General features: G+C 43.1%; 1 pseudogene; it reads left to right on the top strand.

The window, feature by feature from the left end:
- Nucleotides 1–6,443: 6,443 nt before the first annotated feature.
- Nucleotides 6,444–6,563, top strand: LOC136642961 (5S ribosomal RNA; annotated as a pseudogene).
- Nucleotides 6,564–7,307: the final 744 nt, after the last annotated feature.

Raw genomic sequence — 7,307 nt, forward strand, 5'->3', positions numbered from 1 at the left:
GCCTACTCAAGAGCGTTTGGGGCTGGAGTGAGTTTTCTTTAGTCAGGTAGGTCACAGCTGGCAGGTTTGTTTCAGGTTCGGCATTCAAAACAGGGTTAGTGTGCATCCTGGAATTAGCTGATTGTTAAAGGGCACCCAAGACCAACCCCTGAGGTCTAGGTGGCTCAGATTGCTGGTTGGGATCCCTTTGGGCAAGGGTTGAGGAGGTTTTGTGGCTTGGGTAAGACTCTGTGGTTCATAGCTTCCTTGATCCCTTGTTCCCAGAACCATTGTTCTGGGGAGTAGATGGTCAGAATCTAGGACTTATTAATTGATAATCCTTGGCTTTGAACCTGGATGGTAACATTTGTTAGACAGGAATAGGCAGCCGCTTTGTCTACCCCAGTTTAGGAGTCTGGAGGTAGAGTTAGGACGCTCTGGCTGCAGATTGTACAGTATGTGTTTATGCTAATAAACTGTGGCCAGTTTAAACCATAGCACCTTTTCTATGTTTTTGGGGGGTATGCAGGCAACAGGCTTTGGGCCCAATCCTATCCAGTTTTCCAGCACTAGTGCAGCTGCACTGGAGCCCCAAGGTAAGGCAACAAATGTCCCCATACCTTGAGGAGGCCTCTGTGACTGCCTCCCCACCACCGGATGCAGTGCATGCCCCATTGACACGGCTGCACCTGCACTGGAAAATTGGATGGGACTGGGCCATTTGCCAGTTAGGGAGGAACAAAATGCCTGCATGTAAAATGGAAGCCACTGCACCGCCTTTGATCATAAATCTGCAGCAGCACATTCAGCAGGTGAAAGTAAATGTTGATTTCCTTCTCCCATTTCCGAGCACCAGAATCCATCATGTTTCTTTACGCAGTTCAATATACAAACATATAAACCTCAAAGTGCAAATTTATAACAGAAATAGCTAGGTGAAATGTCTCCCATGGGGGAGAGATAGGCAAGTTTGTGAGTCATATACAAAAAAAAAAAAATCAGTGGTGCCATGAGGGGGGCATTGATGCATTGATCACTCTTGTCTATAGCCAGCTAATACCCGGAGAGGTTATTCAAGTGCAAAAATTAGAGTTACAAAAAACAGAGTCTGATAGGATCACTTGAAGAGGAAAGATAGAAAATGAGCATACAGAGAGAGAAAAAAAAAATTTATGTGTTGAATATCAAAACCCAGGTGGTGCTGCCATTTAATTAGATGTGCCAAGATTCCCTCAGGAATATTTAGAAGGGCAGCTATTCAAAGAAATTAACTCTTGAGGATCGTGGAGAAAGGCATCTACCTCTCGGTCAACTTTCCTTTGTGTACCCCCTGAAAACAAAACAATCTACTCATTACCAGGACACTACTTTGCTTTCATTATTATCACAAATTACTGTGATATCCACCCAGTTCTATAAAGTCATTCCGCACATTAATGTTTAATAATTAAGTATTGACTTTAGGGAAATCTGTGCCAGGCAAAATGCAAATTGTACTATTAAATATGCAATTGTTTATGAGAATACTAATTGTCCACTAACAAACATGTTCTGCTTCCTTCCATTTTTGCCTGTCTAGCCATCCGATTACACAGGCCAACACATATTTTGCTTCCTTAAACGTTACACCAATTCCTGGGTATATTTGGGGTGCTGATTCCAAAAATGGCATCTCTTTTGCCCTATCACGTCTAGTTTTGGAGACACAGCATAGCCTCTTTAGTGAATGATTCAAGCAGCTTCCTCATGAGGAAGCCATGGTGTAGACTTCCTCATGAGGAAGCTGCTTGAACCCACAGCCTCCAGCAGGGGGCTCACTCCAGGAGCTTAACTGTGGGTTAAGTCCTAACTGGAACTTAAAAAAAAAAATAAAGGTCAAAAAACAGCCTGCCTGGGACTGAACTTTGAGGAGTTTTGCAGCCTCAACTGGCCCCCCTTTTGGCAACTAGCAACCAACCTTTATATTTTGCAGCCATGGAGCACCTTCCCACCTAAAAAAAATTATTCTTCATAGGGATTTGAACCCCAAGCCTCTGGCTCCACAGACGTGCAGTTTATCCATTGAGCCATCAGATCTCTGAGGCTCAAAGTGTTTGGAACTAACACTTGAGGCACTGATGGCCACCAGCTGGGCTCAAGACCTTATATATTTGTTCTGAACACTTTAACTACTGTATAGGCTTTCCTATAGCCCAATGGAGAGAGTTTCCTATAGCCCAATGGAGCACCTCCCCACCTAAAAAAAATGGGATGTTTCACTCCAGCTGTGGCAGGAGTGCTTTTGCTATCAGGGAGCTCACACGGGATGGACGTGTGTGTGTGCGCGTGTGCGCGCGCGTGCGTTTATAAAAATGGTTTATAAATAAATAAATAAATAAATAAATAAATAAAAAAGTTGTGAGTTCCTGCACCTTTTTTTTTTTTTTTTAAAACAAAAAAAGCACTGCTATACTCTATCTCCAAAACTAGACATGATAGGGCAAAACGGATGCCATTTTTGGTATCGGCATCCCAAATTCATATCAAACCACCATGAAGTTTGGGAAAAACTTTTCTGACCCTCAATTTTGTAGGCCTGTGTTATCAGGAACTGCCTGAAACTGAGCTAGCATATAAAAGCAGGATGCAAGTAAGATACAGCGGAATGAGACATGGGTTCAGAAAATTAGGGGTGATGTGATTTTGAAATATGATTATGAAATTTCAGATATGAAATACTGAAATCAGTTGTCATGTGGTGATCAGTGCAGAAATCTATAACTCAGAGGACAGTCAGACAATATTCAAGAATTGGAGGAATGTATGGAGGGTATATTTACATCAGAACAAGCATTAACAAAGGAGAATTTTGAGATGGATTTGACTAACAAATTCATTGCACTTTTACCTCCCAGATGGAAATGCTCTTCTCTTTATAAGAGAAGATAGTTATTCTAGCTTCTACTTTAGATAGTTGCATAAATGCTGCATAATTTGAATTTTATTCCTTCACTAACTCATATTTGATTTGCATGTTTTTAACTTAGTATTATTTTAGAATGTTGCATCTTTATTATGTTTTTTTTTTAAATATTGTTGTTAGTCACCTTGAGAATAGGTTTCTCATACTCAGCAGTGATAAATAACAAACAAAAGCATAAATATAATACAGACATGCTCCCTTATCCCTGGAGGTTCCATTCTGGAACCCCCTGTGGATAGCTGAAACCACTGATATGGGTGAACACCCATCCCTGAGTTCCGGGGAAGCACCTCCCCTCTGGAGGTGAGGAGAGCTCTGAGCCCAGCAGAGGTTCTGTTGAGCTCAGAAGCCTGTCAGGAGGATCTCATCCGCAGATAACTGAATCAGCAGATATGGGATCCACGGATATGGGCCCCCTATATTAATAATAATTAGAACAGCATTGAACCCGCAGGAGAAGAGTCAATCATATTGTCTTTTGCCAACTGTTTGCTTCATTCAAGCTGGGCAGTGATTGAGTGGGAAAGACTCATACGTTTGGCCCCAACCATGGTTCTGGTAATCACACACGTACCTTAAAGACATGGAATCACGTGGACTTGTGAATTCACATGCACAGCTGTGTGTGACTGTGGTCAAGGGATATCAAATAGATGCTTGCCAAACAAGTATAATTCACAGTGCAGCGGGTTTCATTCTTGTCGAAAAGGACTTTATTTCTGCAGAAAGTTTCTTTGCATAGAAATGAGAAGTTGTTAAGCTTGTTTTACTTATTTACTGAACATATTTATACCCTGCATTTCCCTTCAATTATTGGGGGGGGGGGGTTGCCTGAAGTAGCTTAAAAAATTCATAAAACCACAACAACAATGCAAACATTTTAAAAACCATGAGGAAAAAGAACTAGTGGAACATATTACAACAACCAAGTCTTAATATCACCAAGGCATAGACCACCATGGTCAGGTCAAGTTTGTCTTGTCAAAGTGTAGTTTTGGGTATCAAGGTAATGTAGAGGCATCACTAGAATTCATGTCACCCTGTGCAGGAGGCCTGTGCGTCACCCCGTGTAGTGGGTGGGGCAATACCCCAGGTGGGCATGGCGATGTACCATCACCCCTCCCCCACCAGTTTTTTGGCTGTACCTTTTTTTATAACACAGATATTTCAATGTGGATTGTTTCATTGCATTCTGCATGAAATTACACATTGTTTGATATATAACATGATGGTATTATTCCTCCAAATTCTGATTTTAGTGATTTTGAAAACTTGTAGAGTCTCACACACACACACACACACACACACACCCCGTGTCAACTTACTAACACCTTATTGCAGCAGTTCTCAAACTTTTAGCACTGGGACCCACTTTTTAGAATGACAGTCTGTCCAGGACCCATTGGAAGTGACATCATCAAGCAAATTAAAATAAATAATTATAAATAATTAAATTAAAATAAAATAATTAAGTAAGGAGGAGCCAGTCCTGTTCTACCAAGTGAATCTACTCTGAAGTAAGTCCTATTGTGGCTTACTCTCAGGAAAATGTGGGTAGGATTACAGCCTGTGAGCCCAATCCTATGCATGTCTACTATGAAGTAAGTCCCATAGCGGTCAATGGGGCTTACTCTGTAGTCTACCTGCAATAACAACCCCCCAAAAAGAATCAGTGAGATCTTCAGCCCTCCCAGTGTCTAGTTTAAAGTTCTTCTATTTCAGGCATATCAATACAAAGACCCTCCTGGCTTTGCAACTACAAAACAGAAAACTTTCCCCTTATCATTCAAGCCTCTTTTTAGGGGGGGAGGCTGCCTTCTGGAGCAGCTACATCCGATCATGACTCTTCTGGTGTCCTCACATTCCCCTTTGCCTGGCCTGACCACCAGCCAAGGTACGTCTTTACTCACAAGTAAACATAACTGTGAGGCTGCTTTGCTTTCCATAGGGCTCCATAGACTGGGACAGAGGCAGCTGGGACAGAGGCAGAGGTGTTTTGGGGGGCTGCACTCATTGGATGAGGATCATTCTGACATCCTTGGAGCCTCTCAGCTTGCCTCGACTAAGTCAAGTCCACCTACTCGTGAGTAAACGTGGTCATGCGGCTTCGTTTCAGGTTCAGGCTCAGACTCGCTGCTGGGGGGAGCTTCTCTGGTGTTTTTGGGGGGGCTGAATTCATTGGATTGGGACCATTCTGGTGTCGTTGGATTCCTCTCTGCCTGCCCTTTCTGACGGACTATGGCAATTACACCTACTCACAAGTAAATGCGTGATACGGCTCACTTTCCATAGGGCTCCATGCATTTTTTCCTTCCAGTTTTTTGGCCATAACCTCTTTTGAACGAAAGGAGTGATTTCGATTCTGTGTTTTGCACTGCACTCCGCTGGCCATTCCGCATCCAACGGTGTATGACATGTCATGGTAGCTCATAATACCACAATGTTAGCGCATCCTCCCCCAGGGCGCGTCACCCCCCCAACGCTTCACCTGGTGCAGGCTGCACCCCCTGCACTCTCCTAGTGATGCCAGTGAGTTAATGCTCAAAGAAAGGTTCCATCCCAGTCAGTCCTGTCAACTCCTCTCCATGATTGCAGGCAAAGATTTTTCTCTGCCCTGCCTGGAGATGGCTAGGATTGAACCTGCAAACTGCTGTACACAGGGCATGTACCCTGAGCTAAGGAGCGTCTCTCACTGTGCTATTCTTGCTGCCTGAGCCAAGGCCCTTCCCTTGCAAGCTACTCCTGTGCACTGAACAAAGACCCTTTCCCCTGCGTGCTGCTCCTGTGCTCTGTCGCTGAACCAAAAAGATATTACTGTTAAATATGGATGAGTCTCTGAGAAAAACGAAGCCCACTTGAGGAAATACAAAATTATTTTTCTGCACAGCAAAAGTGACATTTATATTAGCCCTAGTTAATATACATTGATTGGATTAAAATGTATCTTTATGAATAAAAGTGCTCGGCTTAAGGAAATGAGACACCATCGATTTCAGTGACAGGACGGCAAAACACAAAGAGGGAAGGGATTGAGTATGGTTTATATGCAGGGGATTTAGCAAGGAGGCATTGATATACAGTATCTCTAGGAAGAAGTAGCTGCTAAAATTCATGTCTGCCGTTAAGTTAATTCCAGGCATGGCAGGAAAATCTACAAGAGTGAGACGGTGTGTTTTCAGATACACAAGTGAATTCACAGATTGCTTTTCCTCAGAGATATATCTGGCAGAATTATTCATAATTTAAACCTGCAAATATATATATATATATATATATATATATATATATATATATATATATATATATATATATATATATATATATATATTATGTAGACAAGAATTTAGGTATTTTATAAACATGCATCTTTAATAAAAACACTGTTGTTTTTAGAAAAGAATGTTAGGTACAATTATCTTTGCTGTCTCAACTTTTCCTAAGCTGAGTTTTATCATTCTTGAGATTTGTTGCATGGCATTCTTAAAGGCCCGATCTTATTCAGAGATGCAGCAACTGTTACCCTGCATGTGCCTGATCTTGTCTGATCTCGGAAGCTAAGCAGGGTCAGGCCTGGTTAGTACTTGGATGGGAGACCGCTTGGGAATACTGGGTGCTGTAGGCTTATACCATAGTCTTTCGAGACTGAAGGTTGCCAACCATTCAGAGATGCCGTGCTGATGTCGCACAGATGCCATCATGACAACAGCTATATCCTAAGCTCATCCTGGCACTGCCACACTAATGGCACAATGATTCTTGCACAACAAGTGCCAAGTACCAAGCCTGTCCTGACAAGCTATGCTAGTGCAGCCCTTCACAATAAAACCCCCAGTGGCCAGAGAAACACTGAAACAGCCTGCTATCCACAGAGCGGCGTCCTGACAGCAGCATGCCATCATTGTGACGTTGGTGTGTCCTCACCATGAATTGGAGCACTATCTGTGTGATGTCCGTGTGTCATTAGTGTGATGTCCAAGGAGCTAATCACTGTAGCCAATCAGCCCCTACACTAGCAGCCAGAGAAGTGTTGGCAGGGACAACTGAGCAGGGGGCAGGTGTAGGACCAAGGAGTGGCCAATGCTCCTGGGAAACCTCCCTCCACCAGCAGTTAGGAATGAATAACACAGCCACAAGCACCACCTGAATCATAGGGAGATGTCCCAAGGACAGACAGACGCATGCACACACACCGTGACATAAGGATGCCACTGCACCCCCACCCCCAAAAAGAGTTACACTGGCATCAGCAGTAAAGGGGCAAAAGCAAAGTTGAGGGACCGCTGTACCCTGGGTTCAAGTCTCCTCATCCCCACCCAGATAAACACATACACCTAAAGAATAGCTATTGAGCAGAATTCAGATAGAA

The sequence above is a fragment of the Tiliqua scincoides genome, chromosome 2 (genome assembly GCF_035046505.1).
Source record: "Tiliqua scincoides isolate rTilSci1 chromosome 2, rTilSci1.hap2, whole genome shotgun sequence".
Classification (NCBI taxonomy): Eukaryota; Metazoa; Chordata; class Lepidosauria; order Squamata; family Scincidae; genus Tiliqua; species Tiliqua scincoides.